The sequence below is a fragment of the Mus musculus genome, chromosome 1 (genome assembly GCF_000001635.26).
Source record: "Mus musculus strain C57BL/6J chromosome 1, GRCm38.p6 C57BL/6J".
Lineage (NCBI taxonomy): Eukaryota > Metazoa > Chordata > Mammalia > Rodentia > Muridae > Mus > Mus musculus.
The window spans coordinates 113,144,897-113,152,060 of NC_000067.6; the positions used below are offsets into that span (position 1 = coordinate 113,144,897).

General features: G+C 41.8%; 1 long non-coding RNA gene across 1 annotated transcript; it reads left to right on the top strand.

The window, feature by feature from the left end:
* The first annotated feature begins 624 nt into the window (after window positions 1-624).
* Gm46244 lies at window positions 625-5,817 on the top strand. The gene is made up of 3 exons (XR_001779863.1): window positions 625-660; window positions 2,063-2,112; window positions 5,733-5,817. It is a non-coding gene; the product is annotated as a predicted gene, 46244 (long non-coding RNA).
* The last annotated feature ends 1,347 nt before the right edge of the window (window positions 5,818-7,164 follow it).

The window sequence follows — 7,164 nt, forward strand, 5'->3', positions numbered from 1 at the left end:
GCAGGCTTCTAGACAATCCTTGTTCATTAGCTTTCTTTACTCTTTTATTAGGTATTTTCTTTATTTACATTTCAAATGCTATCCCCAAAGCCCCCTATACCCTTCCCCCATCCTGCTCCCTAACCCACCTACTCCCACGTCCTGGCCCTGGTATTCCCCTGTACTGGGGTATATGATCTTAACAAAACAAAGAGCCTCTCCTCCCATTGATGTCTGACTAGGCCATCCTCTGTAACATATACAACTTGAGACACAGCTCTGGGGGGTACTGGTTAGGTTGTGGGGAGCCGCCCTCACATTCGCCATTGCAAGATGGCGCTGACATCCTGTGTTCTAAATGTGCCAAGGGTAGTTCTCCACCCCATGTGCTCTGCCTTCCCCGTGACGACAACTCGGCCGATGGGCTGCAGCCAATCAGGGAGTAATACGTCCTAGGCGGAGAATAATTCTCCTTAAAAAGGGACGGGGTTTCGCCATTTTCTCTCTTGCACTCTTGCTTTTGCTCTTGCACTCTAGCGCTCTTGCGCTCTGGCTCCTAAAGATGTAAGCAATAGAGCTCTTGCTCTCTTGCACTCTTGCTCCTGAAGATGTAAGCAATAAAGCTTTGCCGCAGAAGATTTCGGTTTGCTGCGTTCTTCCTGGCCGGTCGCGAGAACGCGGGTAAGATTAGGTCACATTGTTGTTCCTCCTATAGGGTTGCAGACCCCTTTAGCTCCTTGGGTACTTTCTCTAGGTCCTGCATTGGGGGCCTTGTGTTCCATCCAATAGATGACTGTGAGCATCCACTTCTGTATTTGCAAGGCACAGGCATAGCCTCACTAGAGACAGCTCTATGAGGGTCCTGTCAGCAAAATCTTTCTGGCATATGGAAGACTGTCTGGGTTTGGTGGTTGTATGTGGGATGGATCCCCAGGTGGGGAAGTCTCTGCATGGTCCTTCCTTTTGTCATTAGCTTTTAAGAAGGCTGAGGCGTTTAACTTTTGGAGTCAGATGACATGCTGCAATTGATGCCATTCCTTTAACTTCATTTGTATTCAATTTTCTATTAAATTAAATTTCTCTTTCCCAGATCCTAAATCTGCATTCTTGTTATTATTAAATTTTATTCCTCTAGAGCTATTTTATTGAATGATAGTAAAAATAATTTAAAAAGCATATCATAAAAAGGAGATAATTCTATATAGCAAACAATTACTTTGATGAAATATTTGCATTGTAAGCATATGGACTTGAATTAATCTCCAAAATTGATGCAAACAAAAAACAAAACAAAACAAACAAATAAACAAACAAACCAACAAAAACTTTGAACATTATGGCACACACTTTTAATACCAGAGCAGGAAAGGTAGAAATAATGCAGATAGACAGGGGATGTTGCTGTCAAGCTTACTTAACCTACTTGGTGTATTCCAGGACAGTGAGAGACACTGCCTCAAAATCCAGGACAGTGAATGAGAAATAACACTGACATTGTTGACTCAGACATTCACACACACACACACACACACACACACACACACACACACACACACAGAGAGAGAGAGAGAGAGAGAGAGAGAGAGAGGGAGAGAGAGGGGGAGGAGAGGGAGAGGGAGGGAGAGGGGGGAGAGGGAGAGAGAGGGGGAGGGAGAGAGAGGGAGAGAGAGAGACAAATTAAAATAAAAAAAAAACCCTACTACTTGTAATACTGTAGAACACCTGTTATGGCAAATCATGGTTGTAAACTTGTCATACATGGAAATAAAGTACTATGGTAAAGAAATGCCTTTATCAGATCAACTGGTACACATGTCTATGCGACATTTTCTTTATGCTAATTGTCTTATTTTAATGCTTTACTACTGTGAAAGCATACATGACCAATAGCAACATGAGACAAAATAGTTTACTTCAACTCACAGTTTATAGTTCATCATTGAGGGAAGTTAGTCCAAGAACTCAATGCAGGAATTCGGTGGAAGGAACTGAAGCAGGGGCCACGGGGAAATACTGCTTACTGGCTTATTCATTATAGCTTTATTAGTCTGTATTCTCATAGCACCTTTGTTCATCTTTCCAGAGGTGGTACTGCCCCCAGTGTGTTGAGCCTTCTCACATCACCTTAATCAGGTAAATGCCTTTATAGACTTGACTACAGAAAATATTGTCTCAATGGAACCCTATTCTAAGATAATGCTACCTTGTGTTAAGTGAACAAAGAGCTAACTGAGGACACTCTGTCATTATAGGCCAAACACATAGTGAGTGCCAAATACATAGTCAGTGGTACTACCCCCAGGAAGGTTGACATGAGTGTATAAGAAAAGTATCGGCTAACTTAGGAGATAACTGAGCAGAAAAGAACACTCACAGCTGCAGCAGAAGACAAAGTTTTCTGGTGGGTCTGATACTGCTGGCTTCTACAGGTATCTGAATCACATTAGCATACCAATATGTGGACATACTAGCATATAAATTAGTTAAAAATCAAATATTATTTAAAAATAAAGTAGCTGTACATAAGTCTGGAAGCAAGCCACAAGCAGTATTTGTCCATGATTTCATATTCTTCTGTGAATTTTTGCCCTGACTTGACTAAATGATGAACTGTGTCTTGTAAGATAAAACACACTCTTTGTTCCCCAAGTAGCTATTTTCCATGGTTTTTAAACAGCAATAGAAAGCAAACTATTTTAGAGATTTGCTGTGGTGAACAGACTCCATGACCAATACAACATGAAATTGGAGCTTCCCTACAGGTTCAGAGTTTCAGTCAATTATCATCAAGGTGGAAGCATGGCAGCACGTGTCAGCAACAGGCAGCCATGGTATAGGCAGAGCTGAGAGTTCTACATCTTTATCTAAGGGATTCTAGGAGAAGACCGAATCCAACACGGCCACACTCCCTGTGGTAAACATATTCAAACATCATACAAACTATGACAAAAACAGGTACAATGAAGTGGAATTCTATTTTCAGACATGAACACATTGACTTTGGAAATTGTAGTAGAAATATTTTGAATATTGAGCTGGAAAAGCCAGTAAGTTCTCCAAGGTTGATGGGCTGCTGTTTGGAATTTTAGAAGATTAGAATTCCGAACAAAATATGGAAGATTGAGTTATGCCTTAAGACGTTTAAGAGTAACCACCACTTTGATGTACATAGCAACCTTATTTAAAATAGCCAGAAGGTGAAAACAGCCCAGATGTCCCTAAACAGAGGAATGGATTAAAAAAAAATGTGGTATATTTACACAAAGGAGTATAACTCAGTCATTAAAAACAATGACTTCATGAAATTGTCAGGCAAATGGGTGGAACTTTAAAATACCATTCTGAGTGAGGTAACACAGTCAAAAAAGAATTCACATGGTATGAACTCACTGATAAGTGGATATTAGGAAAAAAGCTTGGAATGCCCATGTTACAACTCAGTCTATATGAAGCCCAAGAAGAAGGAAGACGAATGTGGAGGATTCAGTCCTACTTATAGTGGAATACAAAATAATTCTGGCAGGTAGAGGGTAGGAGGTATTGGGAGGAATAGTTGAGGGGGAGAGAGAAACAGCAGGAGCAGGATGAGATGTGGGAAGAGACAGAAGATATGTGTGGTGGATCAGGAATTTGAACAAAGATATGTAGCAATGGGGAATGGGGAACAGGGGGCAGCCAACAGAAAGTTCCAGGTGCCAGAAAAGCAGGAGGCTCCCAGGACCCAAAAGTATTGACATTAGCTAAAATATCCAATAAAGGGAAGAGAGAATCTGTAGAGACCATACCTAGAGATTTAAGCATGGCCACCTGTTGAGGAATGGGACCACCAACACTTCTCAAAATTTTAACCCAGAATTTCTCCTGTATAAAGGAAATTTAGGGGCAAATTATGGAGTGGAGACTGAAGGAAAGGTATCCAGAGACTTCCCTACCTGAGGATCCATCCCATATAGAGACACCAAACCCAGTCACTATTGCAAAGGCCAAGAAGTGCTTCCTAACAGAAGCCTAATATAGCTGTCTCCTGAGAGGCTCTGCCAGTGCTTGACAAATACAGAGGCAGGTGCTCACAGCCAGCCATTGGACTGAGTACAAGTATCCCCATGGAGGTGTTAGAGAAGAATGAAGGAGCTGAAGGGGGTTGCAATCCCATAGGAAGAACAAAAATATCAACTAATGAGACATCCCCTCCCCCCCCCCGAGCTCCCAATGCTAAACCATCAACAAGAGTACACATAGATGGACCCAACGTCATGTGTAGCACAGGATGGCCTTATCTGGCATCAGTGGGAAGAGAGATCTTTGGTCCTGTGAAGGCTTGATGCCCCAGTGTAGGGGAATGCTAGGGTGGTGAGACAGATGTGGGTTGGTGGGTGGTGGAGCGCCCTCATAGAGACAGGAGGAGGGGGGTATGATAGGAGGTTTTCAGAGGGAAACTGGAAAGGGCCATACAATTTGAAATGTAAATAAATAAAATAACCAATAAAATTAATAAAAAGAAGGTAATTTTTAAAAGTTTGAGTCCAAGAAAAGAAGAGAAGAAAGGAGGGGAGGGGAGGGGAGGGGAGGGGAGGGGAGGGGAGGGGAGGGGAGGGGAGGAGAGGAGAGGAGAGGAGAGGAGAGGAGAGGAGAGGAGAGGAGAGAAGAGGAGAGGAGAGGAGAGGAGAGGAGGAGAGGGAGAGGAGAGGAGAGGAGAGGAGAGGAGAGGAGAGGAGAGGAGAGGAGAGGAGAGGAGAGGAGAGGAGAGGAGAGGAGAGGAGAGGAAAGGAAAGGAAAGGAAAGGAAAGGAAAGGAAAGGAAAGGAAAGGAAAGGAAAGGAAAGGAAAGGAAAGGAAAGGAAAGGAAAGGAAAAGAAAAAGGAGTTGAAGCATACCTGGTAGTTTGAGAGTGATTTTATCTTTAAAATTTTTAAAGACTGTGGGACTATGAAAAGTTGGGCTATATTTTATATTCTAATATTAACAGTAGGTCATAAGAACAAGAAATTCAAAGTTATCTTTGAATATATATTCAGAACAAGGCCTGTCTGGGCTGTGTGATACCCACTCAAAAATAAGGAGTAAAAGAAAACAAAAACATGTTAATGGAGATTTCCAGTACAGGAAAGAGGCAGGATTGATCCAAGATTGGTCTTTTTGATATACTGGTGAGTCTCAATGTCTGAGAGAAGGTAGAGATGTCACCTTACTATGATTGGTAGGTGATAAAACCAGGGATGATGAAAATTAGTAACTATGCCATCAGAATGTTGCCAACTCATTTTCAAATACATTGAACAAAGTTGCAAAGAAGCATCCTCCTTAGAGTGAATGCACAAGGGGCTCTAAATACTCTGCTTCCACAATTCTAAAGTATAAATCTGCATTTGTAAATTAACACATCTGAACTGTGGTTGCACCTAGCAATTTAAAAGAATTATTCTTTCTGTGTTTATATCTCTGTTTCTCTCTCTTTCTCTCTCTCTGGAGTTGGGTCTGGGGCCGGGTATACATGTTAGAGTATGTAAATGGAGAGCAGAGGACCTTGGTTCTCTGCTTTCACATGTTAAGCTAGTTTTTCAATTACTTAAGTGTAAATTTGATCCCCATGCTCCTTCATTATAAATATGATGTGTCATTTTCCTATCAAAAGCATTTGGGAAATGGATGCATACCATATTAATCTTACAAGGCAAAGCAAGCCCTGTATTGTTTATTTTCATAACATTTTATAATTCAGAGTACCTCAAGCTCACATTTCCTCATCTTTCACAGCAGGTGAACACACCCAGAAAATCCTTGGGCGGAGAGATAACTCCTTCATGAACTACTAGCCATGCAAGATCAGGAACCAGGTTAAATCTGCAGAAACCATATTAAAAAGTCAGTACTGTGTACCAGATGTGCAGCTCAGTCTTTATGAAGGTCCCCTAACAAATGGAGCAGTCCTTAAAGCTGTTGCCTGTCTATGGAATCCGTTCCACAACTGGGCTTCCTTGTGGGATATGATGCACTTTACCATGTAGATACTTGATGTGCCATGGGGTTGGGGGGCAGCCTTTCAGAGGAGAAGGGGAGGGAGGATGGGGGAGAGACTGGGTGAGGGGAAGACTGAGAGAGGAGGCAGCGATCAGGATGTAAAATGAATACAAGGTAAAGTTTAGAAGAAAAATATTTGGTTCTGGTTGCACATGCTCTACCAATGCAGAGCAGAGATAGAAGACTCCTGGACCTTGCTGGCCATCTGGTTTAGCTTAGTTGTGCCACCAGTCCAGTTAAAAATCCTGTCTCAAGATATAAGGTAAAGAGTGCCTGAGGAACTACACCTGAAGTTAACCTCTGACCCTGCCAATGTACATATACATAGAACCAGAGAACTTTCATGAAGTCCTACAGGGATCCTTCTCTTACAGTGTGTGCAGTTCCATGCCTTTGTTCAGATGTTGCTCTTTTCCCTGTCATACTTGCAACAGGTTGTTCTGTGGAGCACAGATTAATACCACTTGTCTTCACAGCCTCCCACTCTCTGTCTCTTTTTATCTCTGTCTCTCTAGCTCTTTCTGATGCAGATACAATCCTTACCCACAAGTGCAATGTAAATTTCTTGTTCTCTTTGACCTATGTTCTAGTTTCCATTCTGTTGTTATCATAAAACTCTGACCAGAAGCTACTTAGCAGGGAGGAAAGAGTTAATTTTAGATTATGAGATTCAGTTAACCAGTGATAGAAGTTGAAGCAGGAACTTGAAGAAGAAACTATGAAGAAACATTGCTTGTTGGTTCACTCAAGCTCATGTTAGCTACCTTTCTTACACTGTCCAGGACTACCTCATCAGGGAAGAGTGCCACCCACAATGGGCTAGGTTGCTTTGCAATGTTAACAATCAAGTCAATCCTCCACAGACATGCCCGTTGGCCAGTGTGTCCTAAGCAATCCCTCAGTTAAGACATTTTTCTCAGAAATCTGGAGGCTGTCTCATGTTTTCAGTTAAAGTTCATTATTATAGTGTATATATACACACCTCTAATCACAGCACTTGTTAAACAGAACCTGAAAGATCTCCATGAGTTTTGGGCCAGCCAGTTCTGTCTAACAAGTTCTTATCTAAAAGCAACAACCAACACTAAGCTAACAAGGATAGCCACAATAGCATAAACTATTACTTCAAGGATGTTTCCAACACACATCTCCATTTTCTTATGCATAT